This window comes from Saimiri boliviensis, chromosome 1, assembly GCF_048565385.1.
Source record: "Saimiri boliviensis isolate mSaiBol1 chromosome 1, mSaiBol1.pri, whole genome shotgun sequence".
NCBI classification, from domain to species: Eukaryota; Metazoa; Chordata; class Mammalia; order Primates; family Cebidae; genus Saimiri; species Saimiri boliviensis.
In genome coordinates, this window is record NC_133449.1 from 16156146 (window position 1) to 16178165 (window position 22020).

General features: G+C 46.2%; 1 protein-coding gene across 6 annotated transcripts in view; it reads right to left on the bottom strand.

Moving 5' to 3' along the window:
* The window catches only part of CYRIA (CYFIP related Rac1 interactor A), a 116458-nt gene that overhangs the window by 51442 nt on the left and 42996 nt on the right, over positions 1–22020 (bottom strand). The gene's annotated exons all lie outside the window — the stretch shown is intronic.

Below are 22020 nucleotides of genomic sequence, written 5' to 3' on the forward strand. Positions count from 1 at the left end.
AATACTCATCTCTAACAGTTAATAAGACCTCTACCAGAAGGGGTAGATTGTCTTGTCATTTTGAATAATCCAATACCTTCCAGAATCTATAATCTCTGGCATCTCTGGTGCAAAGACTTAAAGAAATCGAAGACTCAGATTACCAACATTCTGGGAACAAGAAAATCCTTTTTTTTTTTTTTCCCAACATACCAGTTAAACTACAGACTGAACATGAATACAGCAATGACATATATTTATATAATTCCACGTCTTTGTCAAAGATGAAGGCCGGGCGCGGTGGCTCAAGCCTGTAATCCTAGCACTTTGGGAGGCCGAGGCGGGTGGATCACAAGGTCGAGAGATCGAGACCATCCTGGTCAACATGGTGAAACCCCGTCTCTACTAAAAATACAAAAAACTAGCTGGGCATGGTGGCGCGTGCCTGTAATCTCAGCTACTCGGGAGGCTGAGGCAGGAGAATTGTCTGAACCCAGGAGGCGGAGGTTGCGGTGAGCCGAGATTGCGCCATTGCACTCCAGCCTGGGTAACAAGAGCGAAACTCCATCTCAAAAAAAAAAAAAAAAAAAAAAAAAAAAAAAAGATGTATCTGACTGCATTTATCTTCAATGTCAGCATGTGTCAAAGGGAGGAAAGTTATTATTAGACTCATTTTACAGGTAAGAACTCTATGAACAGGTATAGTAAGTATCCTTCTCAAGGTCTTCCAGATGAGTCCTGGACTTCATCATATAAAGTCCTCCTACATCCCCAAATTTCATCCCCAAATGCTGTATTATTGAATCGACGTGCTAATTTTTCTGGGGAGAGAGCCCACAGCTTCCATTAGATTCCGAAGGGGCCGGGTCTACACTAGTGCTACTCAATAGCAAGCACAGGAAGGGCGGTGTTTCTTCAGGAACTGAAAGGAAAGAGAAAAACATGTGGGCAAAGTCTTCTGGAAGGGCTTGCTCCATAGAAGCAGCAAGCTGCCACCAGACGTGAAGAATCCTGGGAATCCAGGTTGGCTGAAAATACACTCTACATTAGAACTGAGGTCATCTTTTGAAAGCTCTCATTTTACAACAAAAGAATGGGTTCAAGAATCCACAGCTTCAGGGTCAAAGAATAGACTAGAAGTGGCTATCAATCCCATGCTCTGTCCATTAATACAAAAAGTAAATGGGACATCAAGTTCATTTTCTAAGACACGATGAACTCGGAATGCTCTCTGCTCCCTAGCAAGGACACCCTCGCTGGTGGTCCAGAATAATTTTGCACACTTCTCTTCCTCCTCACCCTGATTTTCCTAATCCACACCCTTGCAGAGCTTGCCAGTGTTCTGCAAATAGCCTCCAACTTGATCTTCCTGACACCAGTCTTGTCTCCCTTCCACTCATTTCCATGCTGCCAGCAGAGACATCTTCCTAATCACAAATCTGAGATGCTACTTCCTTGCTTAACATGCTTCTGTGGCTACTCAGTGCCTGCTGGATAAAATGCATTCAAATGTGTGCACTGCGCACAGAAAGCCTGGCCCCTGTCCTTCCACTCCAGCCTTGCCCTGCACATCCCGTCCCTAGAGGGGCTCTGCTCCAGACTGCCTCAGGGCCCTGGCACATGCTGCTCTGTCTGCTTAATATTCTTAATCATCTGCAGGCCAGAGTGAGGAGGGTGCTTTATATATTACTATATTTTATTTTTTACAACAACCATATGAAAGTTACTCTAATTATCCCAATTTCAGAGATAAAGAATCTTAGAGACTTAAAACCTTGCTGCAGCTCACCAGTGACAGAACAGGGCCACTGGAATCCCCTTCTATCTGACCTCTAAGCACCAGGTCTTGGCAATTGCTTCCCCACACCCGCTTTCAAGTAGGAGGGTGGAAATCAGGATCCTTGAGAGGACTTCCTGAGCCCTCCCCCTCCCCTTCTATTCTACACAAGCAAAAACGAAAGCCACTCTCGTGAGTGAGCTCCTCCTCTCTGCTCACCTAACATGCCTTGTGTGCCATGCGACAGTGCATATCACAGCAAACCATAATTATATATGCTTTCTCCAGTATCTCCCTGTCTTCTGGGACAGGGATGATTTTACACCTCCTTGTATTCCCAGCATTTAAGTCAGGCCTGGCATGTAGTAAGCACTGGAAAATAAGTCCGTAGGATTGTTCTGACTGGTGGTTGCCAAGCCTCAGTCGCTCCAAGGCAAAATGAGGAAAAAAAAAAAAAAGCCTACGTAATGAGCCTTTCAGAAAGTTATTCAAACACCATTTCTATGTCACAAGGTTTTTATTTATCTTATAAAATGATTTTGTAGTTGTCTCCTAAATTTGCCAGGCTTATGTGGATATGTTACTGGTTTATGAAATCCTGAGGTCTAGGAACACTCACCTGGCCAATGCCTTGTGCGGAGCTGGGAGCAGAGCTAGAAGCACAACCTGGCCTCCCACATCGTCAGGCCGGCGGCTGCATCTGCCCCTGCTACCTCGCTTTGTTTTACCATGAGTCTGACTTCGCCACAATGGGGCCCCAAGATTTCCCCAGCAGGGTAGAAGAAAACAAGAGTAGAGGAAAACAGTCCAGTTTTGGCTTTAGAAATGTTTCTGGAGACTGGATGTGATTTTAGGAGGGTGATTAAGACAATCTACCTTTCAAGCTGATCAACAAGGTTCAGAGTTGGAGAAATCCTGATGGGCAGCCAGGGCGGCTACTGCTGTCAGTGACATCAAAGACTTGCAGATGTCCCACAGTGCTCTACAAAGCCAGCAGCACTTCTGGCTCCTCCCAACCATCTGCTGACATCCAGTGGGTGTCCCAGGAGGAAGGCACCCGGCCCTGACACGTCTAGAATTCAGATGACTCAGACATGCTTTCTCCTGGTCACCACAGAACCCCATATACAACATTACACCCTTTGACTGTTTTGAATTACAGGCAAAACAAAATACCCATTTCCATTTAATCATCAGCTTACAATATGTCAGATACAAAACAGGTGCTGTTAAAAAATACTTCTCAACTACAGGTACATTTCTTAAGTGACATAAGCAGCTGCTTTTCTGTGGGAAAATATGCAGCAGTGGAATGAAGTAGCTCAGTTGATAACTTCTGGGAGCCTGTATTTGATAAACCAGGTTAGCGATTTTAGATGGCTGGGCTGGGCTGTATAATATCCCTGCTCCATCTGCCATCTTTTGCAATAAAGTCATGAGGTTTTCCGTTCCGTTGTCGAAAGTATTGCCAAGAATCCAACAGATGATTTCATTCCAAGATGAAGGAAGAAAACTGAAGTGCAGTGAGTCTATTAAGCACTTTCATCTGACAATAAAAATGAGTTAATGGCTAAAATGTGTTTTCAAAACGTTTTAACACTGCAAGTAATGGCACTCAAATGGGAAAACGCCTTGAATATTCTCATCGATCATTAATACCATGGTGTCCCTCGAAAGGTCTTGGTATTCCCTGTGGAATACAAGCTGCTAGAGTCCAGTCGTGAGGCAATTCATGGAAATTTTCAAAAAAAAAAAAAAAAAAAGCCAAGAAACCATTATGAAATTAAACAATTAAGTGCAGGTTTAAAATAGCTCTTTCAATATCTGAGTTCAGTTTTCTAAAATAGACTATTACCTCACCATAGCTAATTTTTCCATAGACATCAATATTACAGCAGCAAAATGTACCCAAGAAATGAGGGTAAAATTAATTCTTTTTTGGAAAATGAAAGTCAATGTGCCCCCTGATTTCAAATGGTAGTGAACACGGAAGCTATCAAACTGGGCTCAGCTCTGGCCTAGGCCATGGCTGGGAAGTCGGCAGTGAACCTGTCCCCTTTCTCTTGGGAAATCAAGAACACCCTGACCAGGAACCTGCTTGAGACATCTGCTTCTCACCTAGGCAGGTGGACATTCTCAGCCCACCCAGGCCTGTGCTGCCTCATTTCAAAGGGGAAGGGATCCCTGCAGGGCAAGGGGCTCCAGAGACCCCAACACTCGTCTTGGAGATGCCACTCACTTAGCGTAACTCTGGGCAAGTTCCTCTTCCTCTCTGGGTTGGCTTCAACTCCATTCTAGAAAGTGAACAGGAATGCCTAGAAGTTACCTCAAATTTGGGCTGTTCTGACAGTGAGTTTGCTTAAACAGACTGTCAGTTCTTTTGGATTACAAACCTCCTTTCTCCAGAATTCTTTCTCAAATATTTATATAAGCAACAGCCAGGACCCTCTAACCCTCTGAGAGCAGAGCTGTAGATGAAGTCTTGTTGTGGGCACTGCTGATTAACTCCTCCTTGCTGAGATGCTTGGGACCCACCCCCGTCCTCATCTCTGGAAGCTCCTCCTTAAGTTTCTACTTTCTCCATCTGGCCTTTAAGTCTTGGTCTCCATGTTCTTTTTTCAGCCTTTTCTCATCCTCCTTGGTGAGACCTTTTGGACTCCAACTTCCACCCACAGGCGGATGACTCTCAACCTCTTGCTCTATGTTGGGCTTCTGTTCCCAGCGCCAGGCCCGCAAGCACAGCCATTTGGGGAAGGCCACAGAAATCTCACTTTCCACCCTTCCCAAAATCTCGTCCTCCCTCACCCAATGAAAGGCGTTATTATCCTCCCGATGACACCCTCCATATTCATTATTCAACAATGAAAGGCATCATTATCCTCCTAATCTCAGCCCTGGACACCACCTGAGATTTGTCCACCTGCTCTACCCCTTGATCTACTCTCCCACCAAATACTCTCCACGCCTCCCTTAGATCCATGCCTCTTCCCTCTGCCCTTCTTTTGGGTGTCCTCATCTTCTCTCTCTCTAGTCTCTCTCCTCCTCCCACTCTTACATTGGATACTCGAGACCACTGGGATCATTCATCAGTCTCTGAACATATTGCAGGGAATGTCACATATACAATGAATTCTGAGGAATTAAGTCTCTTCCATTTCTGTTAGCTTATAACAGAACTGAAAAACAAAACAAAACAAAAAAGCCCTATCTGGCTTTCATTCCCCAGGTAACTGTATCATGCATTTGTTCATGAAGTTTATCTGCCCCCATAGTTCTCTTGCAGGTGGTAAAATGCAACCTGTCAGGTCAAGGGGCAGGGAGGTGAGTCCTCATGAAAGGGGTGCTTCTGAGAAGCAAAAGGCCCTGCAGAATTCAATGGCCTCAGGACCATGGGATGACTTGACGTCTAAGAAGGTTTCCAGATGTTGAGGTTTCTTAAACTGGAGCTCACCTGGGTACAAAAGGAGGCTTGGTGTTTACATGGCAAAGCACTCAGGGAAATTGCTCCTAGGTCAAATTTATTTTAGAAAATGCAAGGGGATATCAAAAATAATTTTAGTACAAAAAAAAATCCAATAATAGCTATCACATACTAAAAACCTGAACAATTTGAGGCCAAGGGAAGTTAGCATGCTCCATGAAATCTCAAGCATCGAGAATGTCCAGAATGTCAAAACCTCACTTGAAATCTTAGAGACAGGTGCAGCTCTGCCTTTGTTTCCAGCTTCTGAAAGGAGCAATTGCCATTGTTTTCAACGTACTCTTCACTGCAAACAAAACTAACATGTTAAAGTAAAAGCCCTGGCTTGGAACTCCAGCAAGCTGTGCAGACTGTCAACCTAAGGTTGGAACAGGAAAGGTGGATGAGGTGACAGCCTACAGAGAGGTGGGAGGTGGGCCTGTCAGGCAGGGAAGGGCCGGGGTGGGGAGTTGCTACTTCTTGAAACAGAATCCAGGGAGCAAACAGAACACAGAGTTAGTTGTCTCGATGAAGCTAGCCATGGTTAGCGTAAATGCTTGCCAAGCTGGCTGTCAAATAAAGGTGGGTAAAATTTTTACTTGGTACGCCAGACTATAAATCTGGCACGGAGCTCTCTTTCAAGATCCTGCCCCTCCACTGAAACTCCTCTGATCACTCTGCACAGAAGCCACACCAGAGTATGACAGTGCAAGTGTTCAAGTGTTCTTGGCTCCTTGCTTCTTCCCCCCGCACCCTCCCCCTCCAAAGATGAAGTCCACTTTGTCATCCAGGCTGGAGTGCAGTGGCGCCATCTCGGCTCACTGCTACCTCTGCCCCCCCGGTTCAAGTGATTTCTGCCTTAGCCTCCCAAGCAGCTGGGATTACAGATGTATGCCACCACATCTGGCTAATTTTTGTATTTTTAGTAGAGACAGGGTTTCACCATGTTGTCCAGGCTGGTTTTGAACTCTTGGCCCCAAGTAATCCACCCGCTTAGGCCACCCAAAGTGCTGAGATTACAGGTGTGAGCTACAGTGCCTGTTTTTTTTTCTCTCTGTTTTTGCTTACACTGTTCCCCTTTCCTGGAATGCCTAAAGACGCTCTATCTATCGTTCCTCCCAGTAACCTCCTCCCCAAGCCTCAGACATAAGTAAGCACCTTTGCCGTTGTGGATTCTTGCAGGGACTAACTCTGACTGACTGTCCATGCTTTAGCCATTTCAACCACGCCTCCTCACTCCTCCCCACCCAACCACCAAGCAGGGTCTGACACAGCCCATTCTTCATTTATGGCCACTGAGATGGATCGGATGGGCTGGGTAAGTAGTTGCTATGCCGCAGCAACACCAAAGATGTCAACCACACAGACTGAGTAGAGAAAACAGTCACTGGTCACATAAACATGTCAGAGAAAAATAAGCATTTCCCCAAATATAAACACTTTTGGGTGATTGGTCCTTTTGTTTTAGGATCACAGACTACTTTGAAAATCTAATGAAAACTGGCTTTCTCAGAAAAATGCACACATGCAGACTGATATATTTTCAGGAGGTAAAATAAATACACGGAAGCCCAGAAACGAAGAAATCCCTCATCTATTTTAAGATCACGAATTTCAGTTTATAGATGGCCAAGTGGAATGAGGACGGCGATTCGTAGCGTGTGGACCACAGACCAAGCTACTTTAAAAAGGAAAGGGAATCATTTCATGGAGACAGCATGAGCTTTGGAGACGTTGGAAGAGTCATTGGACTCTTCTGAATCTGCGTTTCCCTTGTGAGTGAAACGCAAATCAAAATATTTCCTTCTCAGTATTGTTACTAAGTAAGTAAGACAATGGCAGGTAAAGTTCTTAGGGCAGCATCGGACGTGCAGTAAGTCCCGACCGCAAGTAAGTATCGACGCCCCCTGCCTCGCGTTTTAAACATTGCAACCACAGTGCAAACAAGTCATTTCCCTTTCAGCAATAAAAAATCCTGCACTGCAGCTTTGGAGCTGGGGAAGAAAGCCGACCCAGACCACCACGTCAGTGAAGAGGGGAAGCTGGGTGCTGAACCGCTGCTGCGACGGGATCATTCACATGACTATTAATCATACAAGAGCCCATTTATGACAAACGCAGGTCACTCCCTTTGCATGACAAGGCACATGGGTCCACAGAGCCCCATTATCCCAAAAAAAAACAGAGCATTGTGGGCGATACAGGCGAAGGCGAGTGCACACACACAAGCGGACATTGTAAGGCTGTTTGCACAACCCCGCCGCGCTCCTCGCGGATTTCCTGCCAAGGAGACATTTAGATCTCACAGAGGCCGGCTGCAGACATTTGCTCATTCAACATGGCTTCAGGCAGTGGCTGCGGAAACCCGGTGCATGGTACCCTCTGCTGGTCATCTCTGGAACTGTAGGCCAGGGTTACAGGGGAGAAAGCACAGAAGCAGGACCTCTGGGGCCCCAGGCTCTTCTCTCCCTCCCCTGTCTAAAGTGCAGAGTGCAGTAGGCATGAGCTTTGCTGTCTGAAAAGCCTGACTTTGAATATCAACGTCTCAACTGCAACATGGATTAGCTACAAGACCGTGGGCTTGTCATCTCACCCCTCCTCAGACCTCAGTTTCCAGCTGGAGACCACATGTTTCTGCCACAGGACCTTTGCACTTGCTAGTCCTTCTGCCTGGAATGCTTTCCCCCCACTCTGCATAGATTTTCTTTATCTATTAATTTGGGATTTATTTTTCAGTGGAGCCTAACCTAACTGTTCTGTCCAGAATACTACTTGACCACCACTCCCCAGTAACTCTGTTTTTCATTTTAGTATAGATCATCATTTATTTATGTATCCTCAACTCCTAGAATGGGACCTGACACAAAGAAAGAATGCTGTACGTATATGTGTAATGAATGAAGACATCTTCCATGACTCCCCTGTTGCCTCTCCTCCCAAAACAAAACATACGCTTCTTCCTCCACATCACAGGGAAAAGAGGTTCTCAGATCATCCTGATTATTTTATTCACACACTCTCACTGGTCAAAGAAGCTACTACTGTGTAGTATCCAGAACCGTTTCCAGGCCTCTGAGTATGGCCTGACCAGAAGGATTCCATCTCGCTTCCATCTGGACCCTAAACCTTTAATGATGCAACCCAAGATGGTACTGAGGAATTTTGGCAGACAGAGCATATTGCCAATATGTACTGATTTACGGCCAACAAAATATGCAATTGAGTACGTACTGCTTACTTAGTAAGATGAATAATAATAATGACTTCCACAGAGTGTGCATATATTCTGTGCTAGGCATTGTGTTAAATACGTAAGTATCATCTTTAATGCCAAAATCAAACTCAAGGCTCTGTGCTATTACCATCTTCCTTTTACATATGAGAACACTTGAAGCAAATGAATAACTTGACCAAGGTAACTCAGTTAATCACCAGCAGGACTGGTATTCAAACACAGCTCATCATACTAGAAAACTCACACTCTGAGCTGCTATGTTATTTTGTCAAATACTCCTGTGCTATTATTCGATGTTTCTGGGAAACAGAAAACGGCTTAAGACATGGCCTGTGGCCTCTGGTCAGGGAAAGAGGACTGTGGAAACTCATAGCAAATTGTGTCTCATTTCTAATTAACTCATTAGCACATGGTTTGGCATTAGGTTGCCTGAATACATTTTTGGGGATTGTTGACATTCTAATTGTATAAAACCCTAGAATGCTGGAACAGGGAGCAGCGTCCCTAATCCAGCCCAGTGGTCCAGTCCTGTTGAGTTACAGATGATAAAGATGAGATTCAAAAGCACCAAGGCCTCGGCATCTTATGTACACTGCAGCATGTAGTTGGAATACATGATAAACTTTCGTGACGTTTCTAAAAATTATAAGCATAACCAAAATTTCTGTATAGTTTGCAGAACTGTATTGGCTCTGCTTAGTTATCTGACTATACACATTTCACTTCGCCTCTCACTCAATTCCACTGATCCTCCCTCAATCCAACACCCTTCATCATCCTTGACACTTGCCCCAAAGGTAAGATGGACTTCTTTCTTTTAGTCCCAAAATATAGAGACCCAAAATATCTATCTTGCATATATTTATATCAAAAATATAATACACCTGTCTGCTGAACATCTTGAGGACAGGTGTTAATCATCAAGCCATCCTCTCTACCTAGCACAGTTCTTAATACAGTGTTGAAATCTGGTGACTAGTCAAAGAAATAAATATATGAACATCGCTCTTTTTAGAGACTAGAGCTAAATAAAAGGTGGCTCCTGCAGTAAGGATGAGAATTCATGTTCAAAGACAACTGGCATGGGGAGGAAGGCTCAAGTGAGGATTGTGATCTGGGCAAAGCGTTTGGGGCAAAAAGTCCAAAAGAGGAGGTACCTCATCCAGGCTAGAAGAGTCTGGGAAGGCTTCCTGTAGAAAGGGGTTGTAGCTCGAGATGGAGGAGAAGGAGAAACTCCCAGTGAACATCCCACTGCCAAGAAGCCCATGAGCTGTGAAGGGAGCCCAGCATCCCTCACTTTGGGATCTGCTGAGATCACATGTACTGGGGGGCGGAGGCTAGAGATGAGGGGTCTCTGGAGTGGCACCTGTCACAGGGTTGGCTCTAAGATCTGTGAAAGCCAAGCTGTTGGCAGCTCCCACTCTTCTGGCTGTGTTGAAGTAGTGGGACCAGTTTTCCTGTGTGGCTCTTAAGCCTGCTCTGTCTGAAGGTAGTTCCCTGCCAGGCCATGATGCCTGCCCCAGTCCTGCAGGGGGAACTCCTTGCCCTCTGCACCTCATGCCACAGTCCCCTGCGTCCTCTCTCCCACCACATGTCTGAATTCCTGGTCATGCCCGCTTATCTGCCTGTCTCTCCTCCTAGGAGGTAAAGGTCCGCTGGATGAGAACTGGGACTTAATTGTGATTGAATCCACAGCAAGCAACCCAGGGAGTATGTGCTGGCCGAATACATGAAAGAATGAGTGAAGAATGATGGCGCGAAGGCCACAGTCAGTATCCAAGTTCCTCCAGCCTGAGGTCCTTCCAGGCAAATACTTAGAAAGAGAGAAAGACAGAAGGAAGGGAAGGCACATGGATGGGAGTGGGGAAAAGGGTGAGGGTAGGAAGAAGGAAGGAAGGAAGGAAGGAAGGAAGGAAGGAAGGAAGGAAGGAGAAAAAAGGAAAAAAGGAAAAAAGGGTGGATAAAGGGAGAGGAAGAATACAAATGGTTCCACCATGGTCTCCCTCACTTTAATAAGGCTATAGCTGAAGATCTCATATTACGCCCGAGAGTTAAAAGAAAGAAAATTTGAGTCATCGGAAAAGTAAAATATGTCCTCAATGATGCACAAATTAACTTCTAAAACAGACAGCAGAATTTGAGAAGAGCCTGCCTCCCACTGCTAGGACGCAATGGCCAGAGACTGACTTTCACGAGAAGAAGCCTGCAGAACCATCTTAGCATGGGTTCTGACCAGGTGGCTGAGCTGTGTGAGAAGTCCAACTTCAAGGACAGGCTTGCAAAGTAGCAATGTCTCCCCACCAAACGGAGATGGATCTCATTATATGGATGCTTATTGATATGGTTTGACTGTGTCCCCACCCAAAATCTCACCTGGAATTGTAGGTCCCATAATCCCCATGTGTCATGGGAGGGACCTGGTGAGAGGTAATCGAATCACGGTGGCAGTTCCCCCATACTGTTCTCATGGTAGTGAATATGTATCATGGGATCTGATGGTTTTACAAATGGGAGTTCCCAGCACAAGCTCTCTTGCCTGCTGCCATGTAAGACGTGACTTTGTTCCTCCCCCACCTTCTTCCTTGATTGTGAGGCCTCCCCAGCCATGTGAAACTGTGAGTCCATTAAACCTCTTTCGTTTATAAATCACCCAGTCTCAGGTGTATCTTTATAGTGGTGTGAGAATGAATAATACATTCCTGTAAGTCAAAATTCCTCTAGGAGACTTCCATGCATTTTCAGGAGTGCACTTTCAGTATTTAATACCTCCACCTCTGGGCAGGAGAGCACATGATTCTCTTCAGTTCCCTTACCTAAGCATACCAGGGCAGACACAGAGGACCCTGACACTGAAACCCCAAGACTCACTCCCCTGTTTTCATAGAGGCCTTCATCTAAGTCAAATTCTCATGATCCGATAACTATGCTAACAGCAGCCATCCGCTGCGTGTCAGCCCTACACTCAATGCCACATGAAGAGCTGCATGCACATACTCTCATTTAATTCTCACAATTGCTCTCCGATAGGTCAGTTTGAAGAGTTACTATTTTGTATATTTCTGCTAAAATGGAGAGCTTTTCTTTGGGCAACTGCAAAAGCTTGCAGTTAAGTACTTTATCCACTAAGGGGCATTCTCATCTCACATTAAAAATGCCAGACCTGGTCAGGTAGGTACTTAATACAAAGGTAAAAATTGGTGGAAAAAGAACAGAGGTATTGAGTTCAACGTCCTGAATATGTTCTAAAGATTATTCCCCTCATTCGTAAAACGTGTATAAACTCACAGTTGTAGTTAAGTGCTCACTTAATGTAGTAACTCAATTCCCGCTTCAAGGTCATTTCAAAAGCGTTTGTCTTGACCGCTTTGCCAGAAAACGGGGCTATGACATTTGAGAAGGAAACACGAATAGACGTCACCATTTGGTTTAGTAATTACCCTCTCTAGCCCCTTCAACCAATTTCTTAAGTCACGTTTTCCATTGAGGAAAACATCTGTGTTGTGGCTGAATCAACTTCACTCAAGTTAAGGGTAAAAAGAGAGGTTAGGATCCTACCACGAACTTATTAGAATGAGTTTCTATAGCTCATTTAAACAAAACCTCCACTTAAAATTACATTTGGGACCTGGAAAATGCTCTGGAAATGGAAATGCACATAGTTGGAGACCCTCCATTCATGATCTGTACCCCCAAGCCTGGTCTTACAGACAGATGGGGGGCGGGGGGCGGACAAAGGTACAAGTTGCTCCCATGGAGGATGTCGCTTCAGGAAATCTGCAGTCCACAAGAGAAGACAGCAAAGTCCTTGTGGAACTTCCCTGTTTAGATTGATAAACCAAGACCACAATTAAACCAAACAAACAAACACACAAAGTTTACCTCCGAATTTCTGTGTAAGCCCAGCCCGGCTCCTGATGACTCAGCCATGCTCTATCCTGGTTTAAACTTTCCCCTGTGGTCGGGGTTCCCGAGCTGCTATCTGCGGTCACACAGACCTCTACATTTGAACGCTCTGCCTTTCATTCTCTGGCAAGCTTGCAAGCCTCCCAAACAGATCAAGCAGTGTTCGGGCTAAGTCTTCATTCCGCTTGAAGACTGCAAATTGTGATTCCAACACAAGATCTGCGTTGCTCCTCAGCTCATACCATCTGTCAACCCAGCTCAGCTACACAAAATAACCTCAGGTCCTCTGGTCCTCAGTGGAGGATAGAAAATACACTGAGGAGAGAGCGTGGAGACATGCATTCACCTGCCTCTTAGCAGCCACGTGGCCTTGGCAAGGTGCCACATCCCTCTCCACAGCTGCCTTTTCTTGAATGCCTACTGGATGTCAAGCTCTTTGCTGGCTCTTACTTATCTTCAAAATCTCTCTGCAGAGTAGTTTTTTTTAGATAAGGAAACTGAGGCACAGCAAAATTCTTGGACCTCTTCTTGGTTCTGTAGCACTGCGGTCACGTCTCTCTTGCTGAAACTATTGTATTAGATGATCTGTGTTTCTCCCCGCTCAGCCTACATACTGCCTGTTTTATGGTCGGTACTTAAAACATGATCACATCAATACCATTCCCTTCTGTGTGACTCCATTACATGGACTGAATCAGGCTCCAAACAGGAGCCAGAAGTTCTTGTCCATAAGGGAGCTCTGGTAATGAATTTTCCATAAACTGCTTCTAACCATGAAATTCAAAATGGCTTACTTTTCTTTTCTTTGAGTTTTCTAGGCTCTTACTGCTCTGAGCGTGGTCTGGGAACTGGCACCCACCTGGGAGCGTGTTACAAATGCAGCCACTCCAGCCCCACCTCAGAACTGCTGAACGCAGGTCTACGTTTTAATCCAGTCCTCAGTGGTCTCGAGTTTGAGAATCACTGCACTTGAGTTAAGATCTGAGGCTCCAGGCCGGGCGCGGTGGCTCAAGCCTGTAATCCCAGCACTTTGGGAGGCCGAGGCGGGTGGATCACAAGGTCAAGAGATCGAGACCATCCTGGTCAACATGGTGAAACCCCGTCTCTACTAAAAATACAAAAAAGTAGCTGGGCATGGTGGCATATGCCTGTAATCCAAGCTACTCAGGAGGCTGAGGCAGGAGAATTGCCTGAACCCAGGAGGCGGAGGTTGCAGTGAGCCAAGATCGCGCCATTGCACTCCAGCCTGGGTAACAAGAGTGAAACTCCGTCTCAAAAAAAAAAAAAAAAAGATCTGAGGCTCCAGTGTCATATCCCCTTTTTCGTCTGCATCCCCCAAGTACCTGGGGGTTGTTTTAGGATTGGTCTCTAAACCGGGAGCTCCTCTCCTACTGGTTTAATAGGGCTTTGGTTTTATAAATGGTCCCCTTTATTGCTTGCACTTGACACAAATGAAAGTTTACACCGTAACCAGTGACAGGACTTACTGAGTCCCATTGCAGGCCGGGCTTGGTACTAAGCACTTTACTAAAATATCTCAGTCCTTGAGCTGGACTAGATGGCTATGAAGTCTTCACTCTCTCCACGGCCAGCACTGCCTCCACTCTTCCAGCCTGTTTCTTCACCTGGAAATGGGATCACACAGAGGTAGACCAGACGATCCCTCGGCTCCCTCCAAAAATGAGCTTTATGAAACTTCCGAGGTATAGCTCTCCACAGAAATCTCTGCTATAATAGAAAATCTAGATGCAATGCAAAAGCAGAAAACAGTCAACCTACATATTACAGCTATTACTGAAAGTGACTGTAACATTTGGTGGCCCAGTGACCAGGCAGCTGGCCTTTCTGAGCTGATACCAGCAGCTCTACCACTGGGATGTCCCTGGTGTGAACTGGGAGGTGCAGATGGGACACAGGGCAGGTGCCCTCCGCAGGCCCAGGGTTGGCATGGTGACGCCTGGGACCATCTTCACTTGATTCTTCTCTTCTGTTTAGCTCGATTATCGCTGTGTGAGATCTTGCCCCTGAAGCACAGAGCAATCCTGAGGGCGAGGCCTGGTGTCAGGGGAGAACAAGTCAGTCTTTGTCAGGTCCCTAAAGGGGACGAGGCTGGCCTGGCTCAGGCTGTACACAGAGGAGGCCTGTGCTCACTCGGCCTTGGAGTGGTGGCTGTTCCGTCCTCCATGGTGGGAACACGCCACTGACACTTTCTCCCTCCCTGTCCTCCTGACTCCAGGGCTGGACAAACCGGAGGATCTGCTCCCGGGGCCTGCAGGCATTTGCACTGAAGAGGCTTCAAGCAGGACTTACTGCTCACACTAGCACCAAAAACTCCCTGCTGAACAATTCCTCTCTCCTTGGCTGGTTTCCCACTGTTTCATTCACAATGGCATCCTTCCCTAAGTCACTCTTTGTCAACCCTTCAGCCTTCCTTGGCTCCCCTGGGCTCCTGCTTCCACACTGACTCTGGGCCTCTCACTCACTCCCCGAGAAGACTCCTCGCTCAGAGGCCCTTCCTGCCTCTGGTCTCCTAAGACCTTTCACTGGTTGTCTAAAGGGCACAGATGGTGTCACACACGAGGGATGCCTGCCGGGTGTTCATCCTGATGTCTGTAAGGATGCTGATCTCGGCTTTGCAATTCCATCATCCAGGCCTAGTTCTGCACGCAGTAGATGTTTCATAAAAGGTCAGCAAATGTTTGAACCTACATCGTACTGCAGACGCTTGCTTCTAATAGAAAATTCAGCTGAGGCTTTAAGTCAAAATAAAAATTGCTAGCAATCACTGAGTCCTTACAACGCTCCAAGCATCTTTCTAAATGCTTACCTATATTAACTCATGTAATGATCTCAGAAGCCTTTCAAGGCTGGTGCTGTTAGTCTTCTCATTTTAGAGATGAGAAAATTGTCCTATGAAGAGTTTGATAACTTGCCCAAAAGCGTCAGCTGAGAGGGGCTGAAGAGAATTCCAGCCCAGGCATTAGAATGGGCTCCTAACCACAGCACTACACAGAATTACATCAAGACTACAATTAAAGCAAATCTCACCTGAAGCCCACTAACATATACAATATCTGTTATATGTGGGTCCTTAAACTAGGCGCATGTGCCTCTGCAGATGTCATCAGGTTTCTAGGTTCCTTCTATTACGCTTTACAGCAGCTGAAGACAATGGATAGATGGCCATTCCCCTTCTTCCCTGATTTGCAGCATAGCCAAGTCTTCAGGTCTGGAGACATGAAAGAGCTGAGGTTCGAGAAAGGAGGTCCTAGGAGGGGCAGTATGACCAAGTGGGGGCCTGAGAGGAAATACTGGCCAAGCTGGTTTCAGCAGTCATGATTCTTCAGAACTCCTCTGCCAGTGTGCACCTGGCCCCAACCCCGGACTCTTCCGACTTCCAGGTCAGTACAGTCGCCATCCTGGGGCCAGCGTGCTGCCAGCTTACGGCTCCAAATGGAGAAAGGCAAGCTTGTCATCAGGCCTAGGCCAAAACCCCCTGCCAAGCCGGTTCTCCTGGATTCCAACCCAAAGAAGGAACAAAGACAGGGCTGGAAGAAGGAGAGAGGATGGAAACCAGGCAACTGAACACGGTAGCTGCGCCAGAGCTCTCGGCATAGGGCTGGTAGCTGCCTCACTAAGGCCTGCAGCCAGGAGGACGGGGTACAAGCTGAGCCCCTTTCACTCTGTGAGCCAGATCAGCCGTTGTCTTTTGAGGGCTGACAGAGGCCCTGCCTGCCATGAAGCGGTGAGAGGTGATTTATCTCCCTCCAGCGGGGCTTCCTGGTGGAGGTGGTTAAAGTGCAAACCCCATACCAGGGTCTTGCCAGGTCATTTGGGATTCAGCTGGACTCAAGGACTCTTTTGGGAGTTGGGTATCTGAAAGTCAAGTTCAAAGATGGAAGAAGCTGCACGATCAAGCCAAATTCCCTCATAGTTATGATGAAAGGAAGACGGTTGTCCAAGGTTAATTGGTGAGTCAGTGGCGGTTTGGACCAGAATCCTGGTTGACCCCAGACATCATGGTCGTTTTTTGTTTTTCTCCTTCCACCCACCCCCAACCCCACAACTTTTTTTTAAAAAAATCTGTATCCCTGTTGTACCAGGAAAGTGCCACACAGAGGCAGCACTGTGGGGTTTTGAAGGAGAAAGGAACTCTTTCCAGCTGGGCTATCGAGGCAGGCTTCCTTGGGGAAGTGGACTTTGGTGTGGATTCTGAGGACATGGAGGACAACAGAACCCAGGTGAGGATGAGAGTGTGCTCGAACCTGCCTCAGTGTGGGGCAGGGGTGGGAGGATGCCGCCTCTGAAAAGAACCCTGCCTCTTCCTCGCTTCACTCCCTCTTCCCAGCATCTTCTCTTTCCTTCTCTTTTTAAACAGTCCTTTTGAACTTCACCAGCCATGCTCACACCCCCTGGCTGCAGCCAGGGTTTTGGAGAGAATGGGGTCAGAGAAAGCACTTGTTGAAATCGACTTTTCTTTAGAGGAAGAAGAAAAGAAACCTTTAGGCCATTTGTCTTGCCTCCAGCCCAGTCCACTAGGAAGAACAAATAGGGCCCCTAAGAACAAGAAACCAGACAGCCCTGGCTGCAAAGAAAGCGAGTGGTTCTAAATGCAATTCAGTAAAGGGCTCGTCACGAGCTGCTCTTGTCTCCAAAAGCCTCCATCAGAGCAAAGCACCCACCCCAAAGTCCCTCGCTGTTGAGATGTTTATGACAACCAGAACTGAGGCATGGTTAGGTTTAGAGATGATTCTGTAAGGAGAGATGGCTGCCCAGTGTCTACAACTAGAACGAGCTTCCTTGTAAGGTGGTGAGTTCCCCGTCCCTGGAAGCATGTGAGCAGACACCCAAAGGGAAAGATGTAGCTTCTAGACATATGCGGCTCTGACCTCACTGCTCGCCCAGTCCTGCATTTTGGAGTGTAGGTGAGACTCAAGTCCACACACAATGCTTAGCTCCAGAATTTCCTCCTTGGTCTGCCTGAAGCCCCATCTGCTTGTGGAGAGGTTGATACACAGCATGTATAGTGGAAGAGGGGACAGTTAGACAAGAGTTTGAATCCTGACGTTCTCATAGCTGTGGACTTTGGACAAGCCACTTCCTGAGCTTCAGTCTCATCTTCTGTACCTGGTCCCAGGCTTCCTCCTAGAGCTTGTGAATATCCAGTACCACAAAGTGCAGAGATCTTGTCATATCCAGGGAAGCCTGTAGGTGAAAGTTTAGGTCTAGCCAATCCATTCATCTTTAGCCAGCAGGGGTGATTGGAGGTCAGCTGCACCAGGCTCTGAGCTAGGTTCTAGAATAAATCCTACATAATGTACATATATATACATACACACATATATACTCATAGATACACACGTGTAAGTACATCCACATGTATATCCACATGTACATAAACCCTCTGTGTGTGTGTGTGTATATCTCTCTCTATCTAGATAAATAGATACACACACACACACACACACACATATATACATATTCTACCCCAATTGTTCCAAGAAGAAGGTAACAGGGGAAATACAGTTTTCACTTAGAAGAAACAGACTCACGTCTCTGTAAAGCTGCATTTTACCACCAGGGAGTTATGGTGCAATCCATGCTGCTAAACCCGTGTTTTTGGGTGATGAAGATGAATTCCTCCTCTTCTTCTTTCTTCTTTTCTTGGTCCCCGTACCCTATTCTGCTCACTAACACCTCCATAGGGTCAGAGAAAAGATCAACCCAAATTAGTCAATTTGCTTCTTTTTAGTCACTGTTGGGAACAAAGTGGGAGGATGAGGAGGTGGCTACTAATGGATTTTTGAAAAGCAGAGTTGAGGCATTATCTGAGCATGATGAGCAGGCTGGCTATTTCCTCCTCACCCATGACAGAGAAATGAATGTTGGACCTTATTTATAGAGTGCAGTTATGTACCCGAGCATCTCTTTTCCAGCTCCCAACTCCTACTCATCCTTCAGTGCCCAAATCATATGGCCCCTCTTGGAGCCTTTCTCTGACTTTTTTGGGCAGAGAACACTTTCCATCCTCTGCATCCACTCCGCTTTGTTCACGTCTGGGCTCTCACCCACTATCTGCTCCTCTGATTGTTGACTGCTCTTGTCTTTGTCATGTGATTAGGAACTCCTAGAGGTGCTGACCATGTCTGATTCGTCCTGATGTTCACAGGCCCAACACAGGGTGTGGCCCCTGGTAGATATTCAGATATTACCTGTTTAATGAGTGTGTAATATCTAACGAGAACACTCTGACTTTAGTATTCAGTGGAGAGAGGGTTAAGGAAAGGGTATTACCCAATCATTTTCTGACAGGAAGAAAAGCTAACAAGATCTAAATCTCATCATTTCTAATGGAATAGTGTAAGTTTTTGCCAGCCACTTCTAAAGAAACAAAGCTTATGTTCTAACCATTTCACAGCTATTTGTGTGCTAAGACTAGGCATGAAATGTTGATGTTTAACACTACAGCACTAACGGTGGGAAGGGCCACTGCATGTGTCTGCTACCCACAGCCATCTCAGTCAGTTGATCTGTGTGAATTTATTTTACAGCTGAGGAAACTATAATCTTATAATAATATATGAAGGACATATAAAATCAGCATTTTAAGGACCTGGGGTTTCAAATAAAATTAGGCTCTTTGCCTCTTAAAACTCCAATCCTATCAGCTCATCCATTTTTGCTTAAAAACTGTGAGCAGCTCTGAGCTGTCCTCAAAATAGACTCAAACCACTTGGCCTCATCTGGAAAATCTCTAATTCATACCTTCACCTCCCTCTGTAAGTGAGTCCCTTGGTCTCTCAGGCTCACCTCTCCACATTCCACAGTCTCAGGAGGGAGGTGAAGGTGCACAGGGTTCTCCAAGGCACAGCCCTTGCCTTTGCATTTCCATCTCCCGGCCTGGAAATTCCTAACACCCTTCCCTGAAGCATCTTGGCCTCCCTGCTCGGTACCTGTCTCCAGGACTGAGTGTAGACATGCTCCCAGGGATCTTCCGTGGTTTCCCCTCCTCAGTCTGGGTCAGAAATTCCCCCTCTGAGCTCCTCAAACACCCATTCCTACTGCAACACTGATAAAAGTGTGTTCTAGCCATTAGTGCATCTCCTGATGAAACCAGAGGCAACTCAACTGCAGGGGCTGACCTAGTCCTCATTTATCCCCAGTGCCTCGTGCAGCACTCACATAGAAGGGGCACTCATATGTCTGCTGAATGAATGATCCTTCTTCTACCCTGAATGCAAGACAGAGCAATAGTCAATCACGTCAGTGAGTTCCAAGAGAACAGGGAAAAGTGGCCTATGGGAGGTTCCAGTGGAAAATTCCTACTCTAGCAAATGGGGTCTATGATGATCAAATTAAGACAACTGTTTACTTCAACCGACTTTATCCATGCAACTTCCTCAAGAAGCCTTGAACTAGCACTAGGCCAACGGGCTCCTAAGAATGGGGCCCAGACTCACTAATCTGCAGAGTCTCAGTAGCAAGGGCCCAGTAAAGATTGTTGAATGAATGACTAACACTACACTGGGTAAGAGCTCTGGGGAAGAGAAAGGAAGGGTCGAAAAATCTCCAGAAAAGCCAGCCAGACCATAAACGCCCAAGACTTCTCCACCCTCCCTTCTGTCCACAGGTCCCACATTCCTCCTGCTCCAATCCTACTGGTCACTCGAGGTTGGGTAAAGCCCAAGCACGTCCCCTGCTCAGAGGTTTAGTTCTGGCTATTCCTTCTACCCTTGATCCCCCACTTTCTCTAGGTCCTTCCCAAATAATGCCTTATCCAGAGGTGCTCCCCGGCAGCCTGTATGAAACAGTAATCCCCATTTCCCTCAACCCTCCAGCTCTCTGACTTAGCTTTATTTCTTTCTTTTCTGCTTTATTTTTCTTCGTAGCACCTAATACTGCCTGATGTATTACATGCATGCTTGTTACTTGCTGATGATCTCTTGTCCCTACTTGAATGCAAGCTCCTTGAGAACGAGAACTTGGTTTTGCTCTGTCCTGTATCCCTAAGCATCAAGATCAGCACAAGCCACCCACTGCATGGTTCATGTTCTGTGCATATCTATTGACTGACTGGATGGCTGAATGAATGACTGCCTCAGAAAAGCTAACAGGCAAGGAAGAAAGCCCTGAATGAGCATGTGCTTGGACCCTGACTGTCGCTGAGTGCCAGGCCAGGACACCTGCCCGAGATTAACTGACCCACTACTCTGGGTCTTGGATGTAGGCTAGTCTGAAGGGAAAAAGCCACCAGGAGGGAGTCAGTTTTCAGCTAATACCTCAGGGGATAGAGGACAGAGTCAAAAGTCTAGGAAAGTAGTGGTTCTAACTTTGGATTTGGCAAAGAAAACCTTCCAATGGCCAGGTTGCAGAGGCAATCTGATTAAAGCCCAGGTGAGAAAAGGCTTCTATGGATGAGGACCTCTGAAATCAAAAAGGCTGTTAACAGTTCTCTCCTTTTTAAATCATTGGGACTTAACAGTGTTTGTGGACAAGGCCTGCCCTGGATTTTAGGCACAAGGTTCAAATGAAATCCAGATATGGGATCAAAGCTGTATTTAAGTAGCTCTTAAAAAGATTGGGTAAGGAGAGGAGCTGGCATTTGCTGAGGTCTCCTATAAGCAGGAGACTATGCTCATGCGAGATCTCACTTAATCCTCAGCACCAGCCTATAACATGGCGTGTACTATCCCTACCTTACAGGTGGGGAAACAGAAGTTTGGAGATTTTAAATGATGATTTAAGCAAAACGACTGAACCAACACATAGCACAGCTGAGATCTGAAGTCAAGTGTGCCTAAATCGCAAAGCTTTTCCCTTTCCACTGAATTATGCTTTAGCTCAGAGACCACACTAGAGAAAGAAAATGCAAGAGGCAGAAAGGAAGCAGGAAAGAGATAAGCGTGTTCCCCAAAGAAAAAGTCTGGCATGAGAAGCAAGTCTGGAATAAAACAATCCTAGGAATGCAAAAGGAGCTTCAGTTATCACCTGGTTTTGCCTTCTGTCCTATGATTAGCTTCATGAAGTGCTTCTGGTTTTAGTTTTCAAGAAAACTCAAGGTATCTAGCTGAGAAACAAGAGCTTCAAGACAGAGGGCAGCAGAAAGTAACACCAGAAACTAGTGTGAGAGTAAAGATGTGTAGCCATCTCAATGTGTTGGCATTTTTTTTCATGATTCCTGACCTTATCCTTGTGGGGACGCTGGGCCTACTTGACAGAGATATGTTAATATACCACAGTCCAGGCAGCTGAACCCTTGACCCATCTTTAGTCATCTGGGATGGATGCCAGCCTACATCAGGTGTGAGTCCAGGGAAGACATTCTAGTAGATGTGGCCACATTCCTTGCACATAAGAAGAAAAGGATCCATAAGTGATTGGGAGGAGGGGAGCGAGAAAAGCAGTAAGAAGACAGAACCATTGCTTTGGAGGTCAGGGAAGCAGGTGACGAGAGTGGTTAGCTGCAGCCTGTCTGCTTCAAGTGCTCTCGGATGAAACTTCACGAACTGAATTCATTTCTAAAGATGTTGTAGCAGGTGGGATGAAGTCGGGTCTGTTATATGAGATCTAAATTCCATCTCAGGTTGGCTACCAAAGGATCTCTCCTCCTACTGTCTAAACCCGGTCAGCTAGCATGGGCAGAAAGGAACACCAAAACTTAAACGG